Source organism: Ambystoma mexicanum, chromosome 8 (assembly GCF_040938575.1).
Source record: "Ambystoma mexicanum isolate Mex_15411 chromosome 8, UKY_AmexF1_1, whole genome shotgun sequence".
Classification (NCBI taxonomy): domain Eukaryota; kingdom Metazoa; phylum Chordata; class Amphibia; order Caudata; family Ambystomatidae; genus Ambystoma; species Ambystoma mexicanum.
The window spans coordinates 538,097,626-538,116,449 of NC_090929.1; positions in this window are offsets into that span (position 1 = coordinate 538,097,626).

An 18,824-nucleotide genomic window follows, 5' to 3' on the forward strand; every position below is an offset into this window, starting at 1 on the left:
ATATATATCGTCTTTTCTTCTTTCAGGATCTTGATAGTGCTGAGTGAGCTCGGTTTCTAGGCATTTTCCGGTGCATCAAGTTGAGTTTGAGTGGGTAAGCTGGCTCGACGGGTTTCAACATAGTGATGTGGTTCGACAAGTGGCAACGGCTTGTTTCTTGAAGAAGCTTGGAAAAGCAGGTGATGTCGATTCAGCATACTATGGTGAGTTGATTGAATTTACCATTTGTTTCTTTCATAATAGTGGACCATTAGGGATGGGATTCATCTGGATGCTACCTGCTATGCCTCCATGAGGGTGGTTGATGATGGATCCTGGGGGCCTGCTACTCATAAGGAGTATTGGCAGACTCACTGGGAGTCCCCATACTAGAGATAAGAACTGAGGGATTATAACTCACAGAATACCCATGTTTGCTGGAATTCACAATGGGAGCAGAGATTGTTTGAGGTCTCTGAAGAGTTTGATCTACGGGGGAAGATTTTGTCACCCAGGGATCTTCTCTGGACTGTAAAGCCATGTGCTGGGAAATTGGTAAAGACACCATGCCTTCCGTCGGCTCTGGGAAGGACATGAGAATAAAGTCACTGGAGCGCGGTTTAGCCCTGCTTGCAGATTTCCATGGCTTTGCCTAAGCAACTTCTCAAGTGGAACACCAAGACCAAGACTTGCCTGCACAGAGTATCCTCAGAACTGGAGGAACACTGGGAACGAATGATCAAGAAGGTTGTAGAACTGTGTGGTAGAACTTTGCAGGATAAGGAGAAATACGGGATTGCACCAGCAACTGTGTCACACTATATCACCTCACAGGGCTTAGGAAAAAACAATTGCAACATACAGTAAGTCACCAATGTAAACTGGAAGCTGGGATGAGGTTAAAGAGTGGTAGTACCACTGTGAGGTGAGTGACCATTTGGCCTCTCCAATTCCAAGACAGGTCAGTCAGAGGTAACCAAGGGCAAGAAACCCAAGCCCAGCGCAGGCATGTAAAAGAGACCAGACAGGCCCAGATATAGGGCATATGCTAAGGAGTGTGGATGCCGGTCCCTCCTCCCTTGATACCAGCGGAGAGCTAAGGAGAGGATACATAGGCCAAGAGGGCTTGTTGGCTGAACCCAACACTGATCTACAGGAAGCTGCAAAATCCCATTAAGGGGTAATCTGGAAAAGGAGAGGAACCTGACTTAACCTGACTTAACCCAACCACCCATAAAGAACAAGCTGTTTTCACTTCGCCTTGTGGGAATTGGTGGTCCCGAAACAATGGCCTCTACGACAAACCTGTGGTTGAGCCACTGGTATTGAGGAGAGACCAGCTGTCTGTTTACAAATCCCAGGTCTAGGATGAACCTTTTGATCAATCCAAAGAGGTAAAGTCCTAAGAGGTCTAATTTGCTGTTGCAAAATATGAGACCCAGGATGGACCTATTCTGAACATTGAGAACGCTAAGTTCATGGAGGTACCTGTGGTGAACACAGATAAAGTTGAGGTTCAGGAAGGACTTGTGTGTGGAACTGCAGTCCAGGAGGACCTGTTATGAACCCAGAAAATGCGTATGGTCCAGAAAGGACCTATTGGAAACACAAAGAATTAAGGTCCAGGCATGCTGAGAAAGAAGGTCCAGGCTGAACCTGTTGTGGATAAGAAGAGAGCCAAGCTCCAGGAGGGACTTGCTGGGAATCCTGAGGTTCAGGATGGACTGGTGGAAAGTAGCACAAAATTGACAGTCTAGCAGAGACCACAACACTCAAACTGAAACACAGACGCCTGAATGACAGGGTAAAGAAAGACCCCAATCAGAGACAAACCAAGCTGAGGGTGCTCTAGGAGACATAAGGCTAGAAAGAAGCATCCCACAACTTGACACAGAGTGCCTACACTGATGGAGCATTGAGTGAAACCAGTGAGGGTAGCAAGGGGGCCTAGACTGCAAGAATCCAAAATATAAACCTGTTGATAGCGCTGCTTAAAATAGGGATGGGTGTATAACGTACAGGTCTGATGTTTGAGTTGGTCAACCTATTTAGATATTCTGTCACTAAATTATGGCAGCCTGGGGGAGCTACAGTTCTTCATAAGGTTAGGTTTGGACTTTCTTTTGACCACTGTTTGTAACTGTTTGCGTTGATTACATTACAGTGTCTCCTGGAATTGACAAGGAATTCTTAAGCATAGGGCATTTGAGCCAATAGTGGGGCTATAGTATCTCCTCTTGAGGAAGTAACACTGTTTATCCTCACTCAAGCACCTTTGTTATAAGATTGATTTATAGTTTAACCCAGGGATAGATAAGCAGTAATGTCCCTTCATCCACTGTTTTAACAAAGACTATTTTGCTAACATCTTAAATGCCAAGTGTTTCAGTACTCAGATTGCCACAGAAGCTCAAAGGCTTTACAGAGTTTCAATGCCGTGTTCTGGGGATCACAGCAAAGACACGGGATTGGTGAACAAAGTATATCTTATCATCCAAGCATGGATGTCCTCCCATGGCCTATGCTTGAACGATGATAAGACCGAGTTGCTAATTCTGGGCTCACAGTCTAATATCAAAAAACTAGGACATGAATTTGCCTCATTTAACATTGACAGGAATTTCATTTAAGTCTCAAAGGAGGTAAAAACCCTCGGTTTCTACCTGGACTCCACATTGTCCTTTGATAAACAGATCAGATCACTGACCTCTACCACGGTCTACACATGTAAGCTTCTCAGAGCTGGTAAGCCATTCCTCTCCGACAACAGTTGCTTAATCCTGGCTAGAGCCTTAATACTCTCCAGAATTGATTACTGTAATGCTCTGTACAGTGGCGCTAATAAAACAACCATCCACAAACTCCAAACTCTACAAAATAACACCCTAAGAGCAGCACTATGTATAAATAAAAGAACCCACATCTCCACTCTTAGACGCCATCATAAATGGTTCTCCACAGCCAATAAAATACAGTTTAAGACGCTATCACTGACACATACAGCCCTCAACAACGCAGCCCCTACGTATCTGACAGCCAAACTTCAGAGAAAAATCACTCACAGACCAACCAGAGCTGGTAATGCCAACTGTCTGACCATACCTAAATACAAGCTCACAACTATCGGCGGCAATAGCTTCCCTGTAAATGCCGCTAAATGTTGGAACTCCTTGCTTCAAGACCTGAGAGCTGACCAACCCTACTTACATTTCAGAAAAAATGTTATAAAACAGATTATCACTACAGACCCCTAGTTTAGACCTTTCAGGTTATGCATGCTAATTGTGCCTAACTGCGAGCCTTAATGACACACTGAAATGATGAGTATGCATAGTACACCTCTCTGGCCTTACTCTTGTATGTATCCTAAAGGCTATCCTGCCTCAGCATATACTTGCTCATCTTACACCCTCTATATTTATGCAACCTCTGTATCTGTTATATTTCTGTATTGTAACTATGTATGCTATGTAACTGTTGTATTTTTGTAACCATGTAAGCTTTGCATCATCTTACTGCTGCACCTTTTTACCTACAAGTTTGGTGGACATAACAAATGAATAAACAAACAAACAAACAACAAACAATGCAAGGAAATCAGAAAATCTGTGGAATGCTGGCTTGACTGGATCCAGCAAAGCAGTGCTGTTTGACAAGGGGCAATGGCTTGTTCTCGTAGAAACTTGAAACTGTGGTGATATTCGGTTCAGAGAAGCTCAAAAGCATTCAACATGTCTCAATGTTGAGAGGGAGTCAAAGCAGCACTGCTGGGTTTTTTTAAACAGTTCAAAGGCTTCCAGACTGCTCGCAGAGGCTTGAAGCAGCTTTAAATTGCAGAGAGAGACAAAGTCAGATTCATTTGGTCCTTAGGGTGCTGCAGGACCCTTCCCTATGTCCCAGAGGAAAGGGAGGTCCATCATCTGCCCTTCCTAGTCAGAAAGGTTGCCTGGGACACATCGAGGGTTTGACACTTCAGCAGGCATAGTCCTGGGTACCAGTTTCCAGTTGCATTCAGGATTTCCCCCTGCCAGTCACTTCAAATGAACGGCCATAATCTTCACATACTTGGCGATGGATCAGCTACAAATTCAGACCCTGAAAAATCATGCCGGTTCCCAGCCTAAAGGAAAGTTGGGTGTCCAACAATACATTGTTGTCCCCAACACATTCCTCAAGCCTTTTTAGAAGGACTCCTGCGAATAACTTTGACGAGCCGTCTAGTAACTTAACCGGACGATAAGCACATTGGTCTGCAAGATTACTTATTGAATATAGGTACTATAATTCCTGTACGCCTGATTAGTGGCAAGGAATTCCTAGCAATAAGAGTGTTAAGATGGATTTCTGAACTCTGACCTGGTGGCCAGATGTTCAGAAGGCCAGCCTAGTTTCTTGGAACAGGGTAACCTCTGGACAAGCCAGACCAATCAAGGTAGCTATGGTCTGCAGTCAAGACTAAGTCTCAGGAGGGGTGAGGGTCACTGAAGGACCTCAATGAGCACACAGAGCAAGGACACTTACAAATTCCTCCCAGACAGGTGTATATATCAAAAATATAAACACATTTATTACAAGGCCTCTGTAACTCAACACACAGTAAAAGAATCACAACAATAATATGAAACCAGCACAACACAATCTATACAAGATATATACAAGACCATTGGGGTCTAAAGGGTTAAAGGCACGAAATATGTTCACAACCTAGAGGGGAAGGAAAATAGGCAGTGCAGATAGTCTTTAGTCCCCTTCAACATCAAACACACACCTAACTAAGAGGCAGTCCAAGCCCTAAGAAGAGAGGAGCCTTAGGCTCAATAGTACATGCAGTGCAGGCGCACGCGGTTGTTCCAATCGGCAAAACTGGGTCTCTTCAGGGGTCTCTAGCAGCTCAGCAAGGTGGGTGAGGCAATGAAGAATAGATTACCACTATTCGAGGAGGGCCTCCACTTGAAGGCAGAGGTGATTCCAAGGTTCAGGAATAGTTTGTTAGTTCCCATTAGCAGTGGAAAGGAGAGGGACCCCCAGGGGCCACTTGTGCGTATAAATGGATGGAGGCACTAGGGGCCACCGGTTAGGGTTACTCACCGGCCCCAGGCACTCTCCGGACCAAACTTCGCCAGTCGAGTCCACTGCGGCTTTCAGGTCTGAAGAAACAGCGATGATTCCCAATGGGACAGTGACGATTTCTCCGCTCCTGATGGATGGATCAGGCCAGTTTCACTGCAGCAGGCTTGAGGGGCAAGAGGGTCACAAATGCAGCGCACCTGCAAAGGCAACACAGTAACCGAGTTTACTCCGGTCCTGGCACACTCGTCTCACTTCATACCTGGGAACGCCAAGTGTACGAAATTCGGTGTGAGGGTGCTGTGGACACAGAGCTAGCAGTATACCAAGTTTCACGAGTCTCTTGGAAATGGCGGCGGAGACTGAGCAAAGGTCCTGCATACGTTGGTCAGCCCACTGGTTGGCCCAGGGACACTTCCGAGAAGGCTTACTTGCAGGGTTTGTTGAAGGTGGTCCCATAATGGGTCAAAGCGTCTTCGCAGACCTTCTAGGACGACCAGATGCACAGGGGTCCCACGGGACGACAGCAGACTCAGGGTGCCAAATCTTCCAGCAGTTCACCAGCAGTTCCTCGACTCGGCTTCTTAGTTTCAGGATACTTGGATCCTATCCTTCATTCAGTGAGAACTCCAGAGATCGACATGGTATGGGTGTTTGAGGCCTCCTCTTATCTAGAGTCTCCCTTGCGCCAAAACGAAGAGGACCCAATGGGAGATCTGCTCACAAACACACACTCCTTACGTGGACCAATCATGGACCACGGTGGTCCCAAGCATTCACAGCACTCCAGACTCTCTGGCACCCAGGATGTGTATTGGGGACAGACACCCCAGCCCACATTCTGGGGGCACACACACAAGGCATGCAGTAGCCCGCAAAAGCTTGGCGTTTCGCGGGAAACTGCATGACCAAATAAGGATTGACCTGGGTCGTCTAGACCTGAGGAAGGCAAAGGGACAAGATGGCCAAAGGACAGGACAAAGAACCTTGTGGCAAGACCATTTTGGAGCCAGGCCACCTATTCGTGCCAAAAGCAGTAATCGCGGTTTAAATGGCAGAAAAGGGTTAACATTACATGAAAAGATAAACTGCCACAAGCCCTGTCCATGACACATCTGCACATCTCCTAAAAAGTCCTACGAGAGTATCTAGAGTCTTTGGAAATGACTAGAGACCCAAGTGCACTGTATTGTAAGGTACACTGTGCACTTGTTACATGTTGCAGAAAAGTTGCAACATTGTAAAAGGACTAAGGGAAACAAAGTCTCCCAGTACTGACTGTCTTAAGGGCATGTCAGTTTCCCCATAAAAAGTAAGCCTTCCTAACAAAGAGCATGGAAACATTGTACTAAGACTGGTGTCCAGATTTAAAGCTGGCTCAAAAAATTTCATTCGGGATCCCGTCCAGCCCTGGAGATTTATACAGCCTTTGCCTAGATAAGACAAAATGCAACTCTTCAACAGTAAACCGGCCCAGCATGTCTATGCTTCCCATATTTTCCTGTTCTTGTGTTTCACACCTTTCATTTCCACAGAAATACAGGGTTTGCAAATGGTCTATCCATGTATTCCCTGTAATAGGCCCCTCTGGCAGTTCCCGTACTCCCAGATCTAACTCCTTGGTATTTCTTGACACCAAAGACCAAAAATCCCTAGAATTGTTTTGCCTTGCCGCAGCTGAGAGCATATCCAACTTTCAATTGCAATCTGCACCCTTCTTCCTACTAGTTCTTCTTTCAAATTCTTTCTCCTATCTCCAAGGAGATTAGTATCGGGAGGCTGACGTTTAAGGGCATGCATTAATTCCTTCCTCTTTTCCTTGCAGGTTTGTGAGAGCCAGAATCTCATTCCTCTATTAGCCTTCTCTATATCTGGATATGGTGTCCTAAATAGCTTACCACAGTTCGTTATAATTAAGGCTTCCGGTTTTGTGGTATTTATTTTTCTGCCATTTTTGTCTGTATTTATCCATATTTATTTTTGGCCATTTCTTTCTGTGTTTATCCCCCCACAATTTTTTTTCATATACACAACTAGTATTTTTCTGCATTTATTCCAATAAAAAATGCATTTATTAAAGCACACATGCCACATGTAGCCATATAGGAAAGACATGCTAGCTCCATTTTTTCCATACCAACAAACAGTTACTCCTTTGACTGCTGCTGCCTTAAGATATATGCTGTCAGCAATTTGAAGACCTTGAATGCTATTTTTATACAACTTTTACACTCTACTGGCTGCTAATCTGCCATGTGATTGGATTGCGATGTATGTGTGACATCATAGATAACCAATGCATACAGACAGAATACAGATTGATTTCCGTATGTATTTATTTGTAAAAATCAGTAAAACGGAGAACTGGAAGCCTTAGTTATAATATGAGGAAAGGAATCTATAAACTCCCCTGGATTACCATAGGATTGCGAACAAGTGAGTATCTCCTATCTGCAAGGGCAGATAATTCCCTTCTGTACACAGGTTTCATTGTCAGATAACCATCGGACAACCCTAAATGCTTTCTTCCTTAAGTTACTAGCCATGGTTGGAAAATATACCCAGGGAGGAACCCTGTGTCCCCACGCCCAGGAAAGGATGAGAGGATTGTGATCATTCTCAATCCACTCCTTGATCGCAAAACCACGTATGTTGGCCCACCATGAAACAGGAATCAATATGTAGTCAATTATGCTACGGAATCTGCCCTTTGCAAAGGTGTAGCTACACAACGAGAAATAAGCCATCCTCCCATTTACGGCTCTAAAGCCTACCTCATGTAATATCTCCCACAAGATTAGGGTGTCATTTGAGGTTGCCGGGTGCCCCAAAGTAGCTTTTAGCAAGCACAAAGCTGCTTCTTCTTCATTTTCTTGTAATAAGTCCTCCCCTGTTCCAAGTCTCATATTGAAATTGCCACCCACAATCACAGGATAAATATGCCCTTTGTCTGGGTGGAGGCACATAGCCTCTCTCAATAATTTGATTAATCCAAGGAACGCATTGCCCACTCTGTCCTAAAAATGTATCAACCCAAGCTCCTGTCCACCTTTCCACTTAAGATGGATAAAAAGAAGGTTGGGATTTGACCCCATGAGGCATATATCGGACAATGCTAGGCTAGTTGAGATATATATGGCAAGTCTGCCTGAATGTCTACCTTAGTACTCCTCCTCAAAGGCTGCTCTGCTGGGTTTGCGCAGCAGCTCAAAGACTTTCAGATTGCTTGCAGAGGCTCGAAGCAGCTTGGAATTGCAGAGAGAGCCAAAGGCAGATTATCTTGGTCCTTAGGGTGCTGTGGGACACTTCACCTGGTGCCAGAGGAAAAGGAAGTCCATCTTCTGCCCTTCCTGGCCAGAAAGGTTGCCAGTGACACATTGAGGGCTTGACACTTCAGCAAGTAGAGTCTTGGGTACCAGTGTACAGTTGCATTCAGGATTTCCCCGAGCCGGGCACTTGAAATGTTACCCTGAATCGGTAAGGGGGCAGGTCTGCACCCTCCTTAGAAATCCTTGCCTTCACCGATGGGAATTTTGGGAAGCCTTTAACCAAATAATGGTCCAGTCAAATCTTCTTCAAGATATTTCTTCCAGATAATGCTCCAAGAGGAATCTACAAGATGATTCAATTAGGGGAGGATCTTACCCTCTTATAAAGTAACATTACCATGAAGGATTGGTCCATTCCAATCCTTATCAATTGGGTCAGGCCTTGCTTTTGTAATAAGGACTGTTCCTGGTGATGCCAGGGCCCTGAGTGCGTGTCTGCATGAAGTTAGGAGTGGTTTGAGGAAGGATGTGGGGGTCTAGCAGGTCCAAGATGGCTGGCTCTACTCCGAAGTGGAGGTCCCCTCCCAAATATACTGTCCTTCTCCCTATTTCCTGGCTGCCTCATATAAAAGGGACTCAAGTCATTATGTTCCTGCTGTGACTTCTCTATTGGGTTACCGAGGTCATTTTGAATCACCTATATCTCACCTTGACCCCAGAGGAGGTATGTCCCGTTTCCTTGCGAGAATTTCAAAGCTTTGCAGCAAAACATAAAGAGCATCCATCGCAAGGCCCACCATAGTTGTTGGTGAAACTTCCAGGCCAGATACAATACAGAAATAGCCCTGCAGCTGCAAGCCCAGTGAAAACAAAACAGAAATAATAAATGACATGCACTTGCGTTTTGGCAATTGTAACTGTATTCCCTCATCTGCCACTATATTGAATGTGATATAGCTGTATATTTATCTTTAGCCAGAGCTCTACCACCAGACAAATTAATTCATAAGCTAAAGGTATTTTAATCATGGGTGCCAGTTTCTTTGAAGGGTATACCGTTGTTTCGCTGCGGGATTTTTCATCGCAGGTTTTTTCATTGCCGCTTTTTTTTTTAGGGTGGGGGTTAAAAAATTATATAAATGGTTGTGGGTGTAAGGGAATTTAAAAAAGGGGTGTTTGGGGGGTAACCCCCAAAAAAAGAAAAAAAAACAGCAATGAAAAAACCCACGATGAAAAATCCTGCGGTGAAACAACGTAGAACCCTTTGAAGGCAGCCCAATGCCGTTGGACTGAAGTTAGTTCCAACATCGAAAATTGCATATACCCTGGCTCGTTTGTACTAGATGCTTAGTGCCTTTTCATGATTATACGTACATCTGTGCACACCTTATGGCTACATTGAACTAAAAAACTCGCTCAACATGGTTGCCCCGTTCTTCCGGCAAGAATCGGGTAGCTGTACGTGAGGTTACCAAGGCAACAGACGATGTGTAAACAATACTGAATAAGAAGCGATGTCCGACATGCTCAGCAGAGCGCGGCTGCAGGATTGAAAAAAGACAAGAACGCCGAAAATCTAGGCAGTAAGAATTCAGAAGAAGCACTAACATGCACTGGCTTTTTGCCACGTAGAGAGCCAATAAATATATATTTGTTTATATTTTTTAAACTCTTCCTTAGGCGAAACCCATTAACAAATAGAGAAGGTGCACAGCCATATGATACTCTGGCGCCATTCCTCCTCCACAATATACCACGCTTCTTTGTGCCGCTCCATGGTTTGATAGAGGTAAGACACCTGAGTGTTCTTGCCTTGCACTTTGGCTAACACGCTGTAGCAACACAGTGATTTTGCTTCTCTCCATTTTCCTGCCACACAGGATTGATAATCATAACCCGTGGATATACGCACCTGGTGGATTACTTATTAGTGTTGTGATGAAATAAGACATCCCTGGAATACTACAAAGCCCATATTAGGCAATTAGTAGTATAATTAACTTAAAATGTAACAGAAAACCGTAGGAGAGATCACCCTGTGTACATTTCTTTCACAGGAGAACACTCTTACTCTGTTCTGCCCCATCACCACGCACGCATGGCACACACTCTGGTGGCATCCCAGACTCCCAGTGTTCCTGCAGCACGGTAAGCTAGTTTCTGTCCCCAAGGTGCTCCATTTTTTTTAGCTATTTATTGAGCTTTTTGTAAGGAATATTCTGTACATAGAACACGTATTGTATTTATTTCTAAATGTTACAGATACATACCACAGGCAGTGAGGAATCCCTTCCACTACTCCCATCCTGATGATGGCCATTACAATTGAAGCCGATGAAATATAATAGGCCGAAACACTTCTATGTCGACTTTTCTTCTGTTTTAGTGTGTCAAAAGTGGAAAAAAGACATTTGGCCTCATTACGGGTCCGGCAGTAACCTTGCCGGTAAAACCAGCAGGTAGCTGCTGGACCCGTAAACAATTATCAGCGCCTAGCTTCCCGGTAACACGGACCGAGAGCTAAGTGCCGGTAATATGTTGTTCCCATTCCCATAGAGTCCAGTAGGACTCTATGGGAATGGGGACCATGGAAACATCGGCATCGGTAATAACGGTGCCAGTGGCTTCCGTGAAAGTCTGACGGCGGGTGCCAGTCCTCCCGGCAGGTCAGAGCTGTCCAGCGGGAGGGCACCCGCCCACCCGCCCACCAGACTTGTACTTCACTGGTCCGGAAAAAACGGCAACATTACAATGAGGCCCATTGTCTGCTCTTTATATATTGTGTTATTGTAAACCCTTGGCAACACAAGGTTTATCTGTTATAAATCACCAGATGTTTTTGGAATGTACTATCTGTTAGAATGTTATGTTTTATGGAGATGGCGTTAGGCTCACTATACCTTGATGCTATGGTATGTCACGTATGATTTGCACATTACAGTTCTATATAAAAAATACACAACAATTGTATTTAAACATTGACTGAGTAGATCTATTCTTTTATGTATGTGGTCTTGTCCAGATTCACCCTGACCAACTGTTTTAGATATATCATATAGTGCCTGGAATGGTCAGGGAATAACAAGGTGCCCCTCCCTTCGTTACATATGAAGCATTGAAACTGTCATTTGAGAGCAATCCTGCAATTTACATTTACCAATGTGGAGAAGTTGCTTGTTACAGGTTTAAGAGTCAATTAAGGGGAACCAGGTGAAAGACCAATGCTAAAAGTTCACGAAAAAACCTAGTGGATCCAGCCAATTCCGAGGGCTGTCACATATACAGACACAAGCAAAGCACTATACAATAGGATGGGTGAGCACAGCAGAGGCAGCAGCAGACCATGAGAAGAAGGATGTGTTACTCTCTACTCCCTGAGGACACAGGGAGACCGCCACTGGTACAAGGTGGCCACTTTGCTGGAGAAGCAACTTGCTAGCCAGTCCCTGATACAAGAGAGTGAAGCCTGTCAAAGATCTAGGAAAAAACCTGCATGCTAAAAAGACAGGGAGCAATGAAAGAACTGAAAGTGGAAACTGAGAAATCAGAGGTCTATGAGAGAGTAGAGATAGAATGCTGAAAAACCAGAGATCTATGGGAGACCTGAAAAGAAAATTCTGAAAGTCTGAGGTCTAGGAGATCTCTAAATCGTAAATGCTGCAAACTCAAGGTCTAGGAGTGAATGGTGGAAACACAATTTCTGGGAAAGACCTGTCCCAAAATATAAGAACTAAGAGTTCGGAAGGAGCCCTATCTAGTACCAAATTATCAAGGGCTTGGCAAGTGAGAATTGCTGGAAGAACACCCAGTGCAAATTGGAAAACAAGAGGCTGCAGCCTGATTACCCAGGGGCCTGGGAAAGGTCTAAAGTTGAATCTTTATGTTTTGTTTAGCCTTGGGCCAGGATTTGTGAACTCCTTTGTTGACCAAGACCTGGAACATTTGTGTTCAGGCTTAGTGATAGCCAGGAGGCTAATATCTTGTTAACAGTAGATTTGATTTTGGATCTTTCTGTTGGCCACCCTTTTGTACATTGGTTTGTAAAATAGCATGTCCCTGGAGGAACACAGATGTTTTAAGACTAGGTTACAAGTTGTATCCTTATGATTTGGGGTAATGCTATGAGGGGTGTTGGACACCCGAGGAATATCCCAATTTGTTTTATTCTATTCCTGATAATGTTTTCATTAGGAACTTCCTTATCATTTTTTGAGCTTCGTTAAGGGAGGAAGGGTCTCCCAGGTCCCCCGCCTTCATTCCTATTAGAAAGCACACGATATGCTCATTCCGTGGCTGACCACGTGCCTCTGGCCAAGGTATGCGGTACCCATTGAATGACACATAACAGTGCATAACATTTACGCCATGAGACTCCATTTTGTTTAGTCTTTGACTCCATTTTATATTAGGCCACACTCAAACATTAGAAGCCAGCCTGCATCTCTCCCATTTAGTGTTCGCGCACAGCCAGAAAGCCAACCCCCCACCTCCTCCCCTCTGCCGTCTCCGCGGCTGTCCTGTTCTCACGGAAGCCTGGGCCCGAGAAGTATCAAATTAAACACTGTATCTCTCACCTTCCCTTTTACATCACTGCCCTGTGAATGACCGGGCTGGAGCCTGGTCCTGGAAAACAACAATTTGTCTTCACTAACCTGCCTTGTACCCACAGACCCCATTCAAAGAAATATAGACTACAAGCCCCCTCACCCCAAAATCTTTTTGATGTGACAGTTGCATGCTCCTCATCTGTGTGCCACCCCAGTTCACCCCCCAGCACTAATCCTATGTGTGCCCATATATTCTTCTAGTACTAACAAACAATAAACCATTCTCTCTTGAGATCTAAAGGAACACTTGATGAATGTGTCAATGAAATAGTGTGAATAAATTAGGCACCTGGACCCATGTATTTTCACTTTTATTGTCCAGGTCAAACGTCTAGTAATATAATTCTTATATGTCAAAACATATAAATAATGTTCAGGCATGTGTGGCCAAAAGGGCAAATGTCAGATAGTCTACATCATCAAAACGTGGACATCGCCTGCCCCTGCAACCCTCCTAGATGAGCCCAGCTGCCCCAGGCGCTCTACAATGTAACCATCTCAACACCAGCCAATCTGGGAGCACCACCCCTACAGTTTGGATACAGTCCTGTCCCCTTGGTCCAATGACCGCAACTTTATGTATCCCCTATAGCACACGTCATAGATGACGTTTTTTTGTAGTATAATGTGTATGTTTGGGCAGAGCGCTCTTGGAGTAAGCAGAGTCCTCTGTATGCCCCATTTTACTTTATATAAAGGCTTGTCTTTTACTTCACCCACACTTGGTCCTGGTCTCATTCCCTACTGGGGTGTGTCCATTAGTGTCTTTTATTTGGCTATTTTATTATATTTGTGGGGAATCCCAGCTTTCATTTGGTGACCCCGATGTGATTTCGTCCTTTCGGGCCTTTTGGCACGAGACGTCCCCCGGCCACAGCAGCGAGATCCAGGACGCGCCCCCGTCAAGGCTGCCCACCTATGGCAACCGGTACCCTTAGACGTGTGCACAAATAGGCCAGAAGGTTCCACGGGTCCCGGTTTTGCAAATACCGATTTGTACCGGTCGCCGGAGCCGAGTGTGGCCATTGAGTGCGGGGCGGCACCTTGACGGACCGGGTCCGGAGGCTCTCTATTCAAGACGGACACGTGAGTATTAAGTGCAAGAGATGCTAAAAGAAGGTGGAAGGGAAAAGACGGGAAGGGAGTAAGAATGAGGGATGTTGAGAACATGGATTGGGAAGAGAGAAAGGGGACTCTTCTTTTTGTTAAGGGAACTTTCTGTATATATATATATATATATATATATATATATGTCTTTTTTCTCTTCTGTCGCATATGGCCATTAGGAGTATATAAAGGGGATAAGGGTGACTAGAGATACGGGAACCTAGCTCCGCAAGGGGGTAGAAGGCGGTGTTGCATAGTACTATCTTAACTAGTACAGGGATTAATTGATGACAAACTGAATAAAGTAGGAGTGTCATGTAAGGAGAAGACTAGAAATAGTTATTAGAAGTGCTACTTTCTTCTTTTCTTTTCTTCTCCGTTTCTCATATATTAGAAGGTGGTCCACAAGGGGCCAGCATAAGGGTGAGGGTCTGGGAAAAGTAGAGATACAGGGAAATAGGGGCCCCTCAGTAAGCAGGGTACATGTTTATTTTTTTTATGTGTAACGGATTTGTTTCATGTTGAATGATCCGTGGTGTGTCCATTTGATTAAGTGTTATATGTCATGTGGCGCATGGTCTGTTAAAATATGGTTTTGTAATGAAAAAAGTGAAATAATTGAACTATAAGAAAAAGTATTCTGGTGAACAGCATTGTGGTTATTTTTGGTGAAAAGAAGTATTGTGTTCTTTCTGACCCTGGTGGGAGTATACATTAGGCCATTTACTTTTGCATATATACACGAGCAGTAGTAGCCAAGGTACGATGGGGGCAGAAACGCTGCTCATGCATATCTGTCAAAATTTACCAGGATACAGAGAAAAAATAAAAAAATACCACGACCATTGGTGCACGGAAATGAAAGGGGAAGGTATGCACCAGGTATGGCCCGAAGGTGGGTCGTTTGATAAATCAATATTAGACATGGTGTTGACATACTTGTTTATTAAGTATAAAGGCAGACAGCTCCAAAACAGAAGGGAGATATTGGACTTGTAGAGACTATTTGAAGAGGTGCCCCAAAGTAAGAGTAAGGGTCCCCAGGCAACAAATGACAATGAGGATGAAGGGGAGAATAAGGAAAAACCAATAGAGCATGTACAACTTTACCCAATGCTGACAAAGCCTGCAGAAGGATACAGCGACCACATTTATGTGGCAAAACCAAACACACCTTCCACGCTGCATGTAACATCCTCAGCCCCACCCCTGTATGACCAAAAGGCTCATTTGGACAGGCTTGCACCACTCCAATAGAGATAGGACAGCTAACCCAAGATTTGGAAACACAAATAAGTATGACACAAACTGAATTACTGAGACTCGGACGTCTATGTAAACAAAACTCACGTACCCAGGGGAGTGAGAGAACGCAGTCACCTCTAACACCTGACACGTCAGCAAATACAGTGGGGGAAAAGTGGAAAAAGGGAGAGATTTTATTTCAAATTAATGACATCCCTACTAGAATAATACAGATCGATCAGGAAGGATTGCAGGTAAGTGCGGAGCAAGAGGGTGTGTTATCTGAATGAGAGGAAGAATATTGGAGTGATCTAGATGAGGACGAGGAAGGAAACAAAGCAGATGAAGCGGTAGGTGCGGTATCGGGGGGAGCGTCCCTGTTCGTTGCCTCATCACCCGCCAAGGATGGAATAGAGGAGGGATGGCAGGGGAGATTAAGAAGTAGTACAGGAAAGAGGCCAGTAACAGGAAAGAAAGGAGGAAAGGTGAGTATGGGAAGAGGGAAGAGCAAGTTGCAGATGCCATTGATACACAAAGGTGCAGGGAGACCACATTATGTCCCGTGGGCAGAAATGGATAATGCAAACTTATTGAAGACGTTGCCTGCACTTTCTGGGGTGGCGAGCAAGTGGATATATGCATTTGAGGAAAACACTGCTGGGGTCCCCTTAGCCATTGGAGATGTTAAGAGTTTGCTGGTCTCTGCAGTAGGTGACCAAGCAAATAGAGTGTGGGCGAAGGCGGGATTACCTGGGGTCACATTGGATTGCGACTGCGATCATGGGGCATCATTTGACACACTAAGGGCCTGAGTATGGGACGCACTGAGGGACACATTCCCGGATACTCCTGATTTACAATCAGTAATGCAGTGTACTATGGGGGAGGACAAGGATGCTTCAGCTTACATTCTTCGGGTGCAGGATATGTGGAGAGCAGAGACAGGCACGGCTTGGGACCAATCCACCTCCCTTTTCTACTTCATAATAAAGAGAGGCCTCCAAAAGAAGTACAGAAGGCCTGGATAAAATAGCTGGGATAGACACCAAGGGCTGGCCCAAGATACAGAGCATCAAAGAAAGGGAAAGAGAGATAGTGCAGAAAAGGTTGGCAAACAAAACTAAATTAGTACAAACAAAATTAGTGAAGGTTGCAGCAATAGCTGCCACCCTCCCTGTGGAGCGGCTGGTAGACAGCGAGGAGGGGCCAATAGCAATAAAGGCAAGAATGGCAGCAAATTGGGCAAGAAACGGACAGGAGCAATGGTCCGGCGAGGAACAGTATGGAGGGCCACAATGGCAAGGAAGGGGCAGAAGAGGAAGAGCTGGGTACAGGGGGTTAAGAGGGGGATATGGAGGACAAGGACCTAGAGGAGGAGGGCAAGGAACATGTTGGAATTGTGGGAGGTGGGGTCACTTCTCAAGAGAATGTCGGAGTCACCCTATGGCACCCTACCAGAATGAGCACCAGTGAGGCCACTATGGTCTGTCTATGGGTGGATTTAGAAGCGAAGAACAATCAGATCCCCGGTACACATATGAACAAAGAGCACACCTACAACGCGCGCAGCAACACCCCCAATCACAGGACCATATAACACATACACAAGGTAACCCATTTGCCACCACTGCAAACGGAGCGCTGGTACCCTTTAGAGGGACAGCAGTAGTGGGAGGACAATGTTTTCAACAACCATGATACAATGAGACACCCAGCATAGGACAGCCCGCAGAACGCACTAGCTCCTTCTAGCATTTAGCCCAACGCTTCCCATTCCATGCTCCAAAATAAGGCACTTGCTTAAACTTTAAGTGTCTTGTGTTCTGTGTATCATTGTTCAATCTTTTTACAGTGTCATTAAAGTATTTGTTGCTGATACTTAAAAATAATTCTGGATGCAATTTTCTCTCTCTCTCTCTCTCTCTCTCTCTCTCTCTCTCCCTCTCCCTCTCCCTCCCCCTCTCCCTCTCAAAGTAAAAGATGAGAGTATCTCCAAAATCAATAAATCAATCTCACATACGTGGACCTTGTTGAGTAATGTTAAACAATACTTTAATTTCAATTAAATTGTATTTACAGTCACATTTACAAGAAAGATCACAGATATATTTTCAGTCTAGTTCCAATCCAGGTTTTTCATTCTTATTTTACATGCAATTCGAACAATCTGCACAGGCTTTTATCATTGGTTAATTCATTGGTGGATTGAATATATTGAACATAGTGCCATTTTATGAAGCTGCCCAGTCTACCAGGCAGCATTGCCGTAGTACCTCAAAAATGTTTATGCTCTACTACATTCTAGAATTTTATGCAGCTCATGGGAAGATCACCCTTACTACTGGACTAAGCGGGCTACATTGACCAGATCTTCCTGGGATCCTTCCATTCCATGTTGTTTAGGCCAAGGTAATTTCAGTTAATTTCTTCTTTGTTATTGGGTGGTTTTTCACTATTCTCTGGGTAAGAGTGGCTTAGAACCGTGTATCAGATATTTGCAAAAATCCTCCTGCAGGTAAAAGAAAAACATGGTCAGTGGCATCACATGGACAAACACAACTCATCCTCATGGAGGAAGTTACTTGCTTTGAAATTATCTTGACTCTCCAGGCAAGCCAAAGGCCTCCCAAAGTCTTCAATGACATCACTCTCCACAGTAAACCTTCATCTTATTTCCAAAGGAAATTCACATTCATTGCCATCCAACAACATTTTACTGCACCTTTCTTGGAAACTCTACATGTGGCGAAGCAGGAGTGAGTAATTATAGCACAAATCACAGAACTTGAGACTTATGGAGTCATTGGGAGTATTGCGCTTTTCCTCTCTGGGATACCATATTCATTAATTGGCATAACTGCATGTGGTGTGCTTATGTCTCTGCATGGATTATGACTTTATTGAACCTAGGGCGGAAAAGGAATGACAAACATGTAGAATTCCAAAGTACTACACGGCATGCAATATTTCTGAAGTGCACCAGGTCAATGAAAAGCAAAAGTGAAAATATATTAGCATCCCTGTTTGAGGGGCGTAAAGGCATTTGGGACAGCAGCAGAGCACCAATACGGTCCGATAACAATAAGTATTATTCATTAGAATAATAGCCTTGATGCGGCATTAGTTGCAAGCTATGTAATGTTGATGCTGTTGAGGTTAGATGCCCTGCTCCCAATCACAGGAAGGCAATTAACACAAGCTACATTCCCAGAAGTTGCATATAGGAATTAATAAACAAGATGGGCCGTTGGCCCATCCAAAAAGAACCAGGGCCACAAAGTAGAGACAAGACGATAAGGCTGTGAATACAGAGAGTTATAGAAAAGAAATAACGAAACACCTCCAATCAACTAGTCACTTAATCACAATCAACTAGTCATTTAGGTCATTAAAAGTAGACCATACAGCAATAAACTTTTACACCTGATGCCCTAGAAAACATTATATTTTGAAACTTTGACAAAGCCATGAAGCTCTGCGTCCATTGCTCCACCTGCACGCTTGTTTTTTTTGCCTCACCTTTCATAGTCTCAGAATCTGTTTTTTTTAG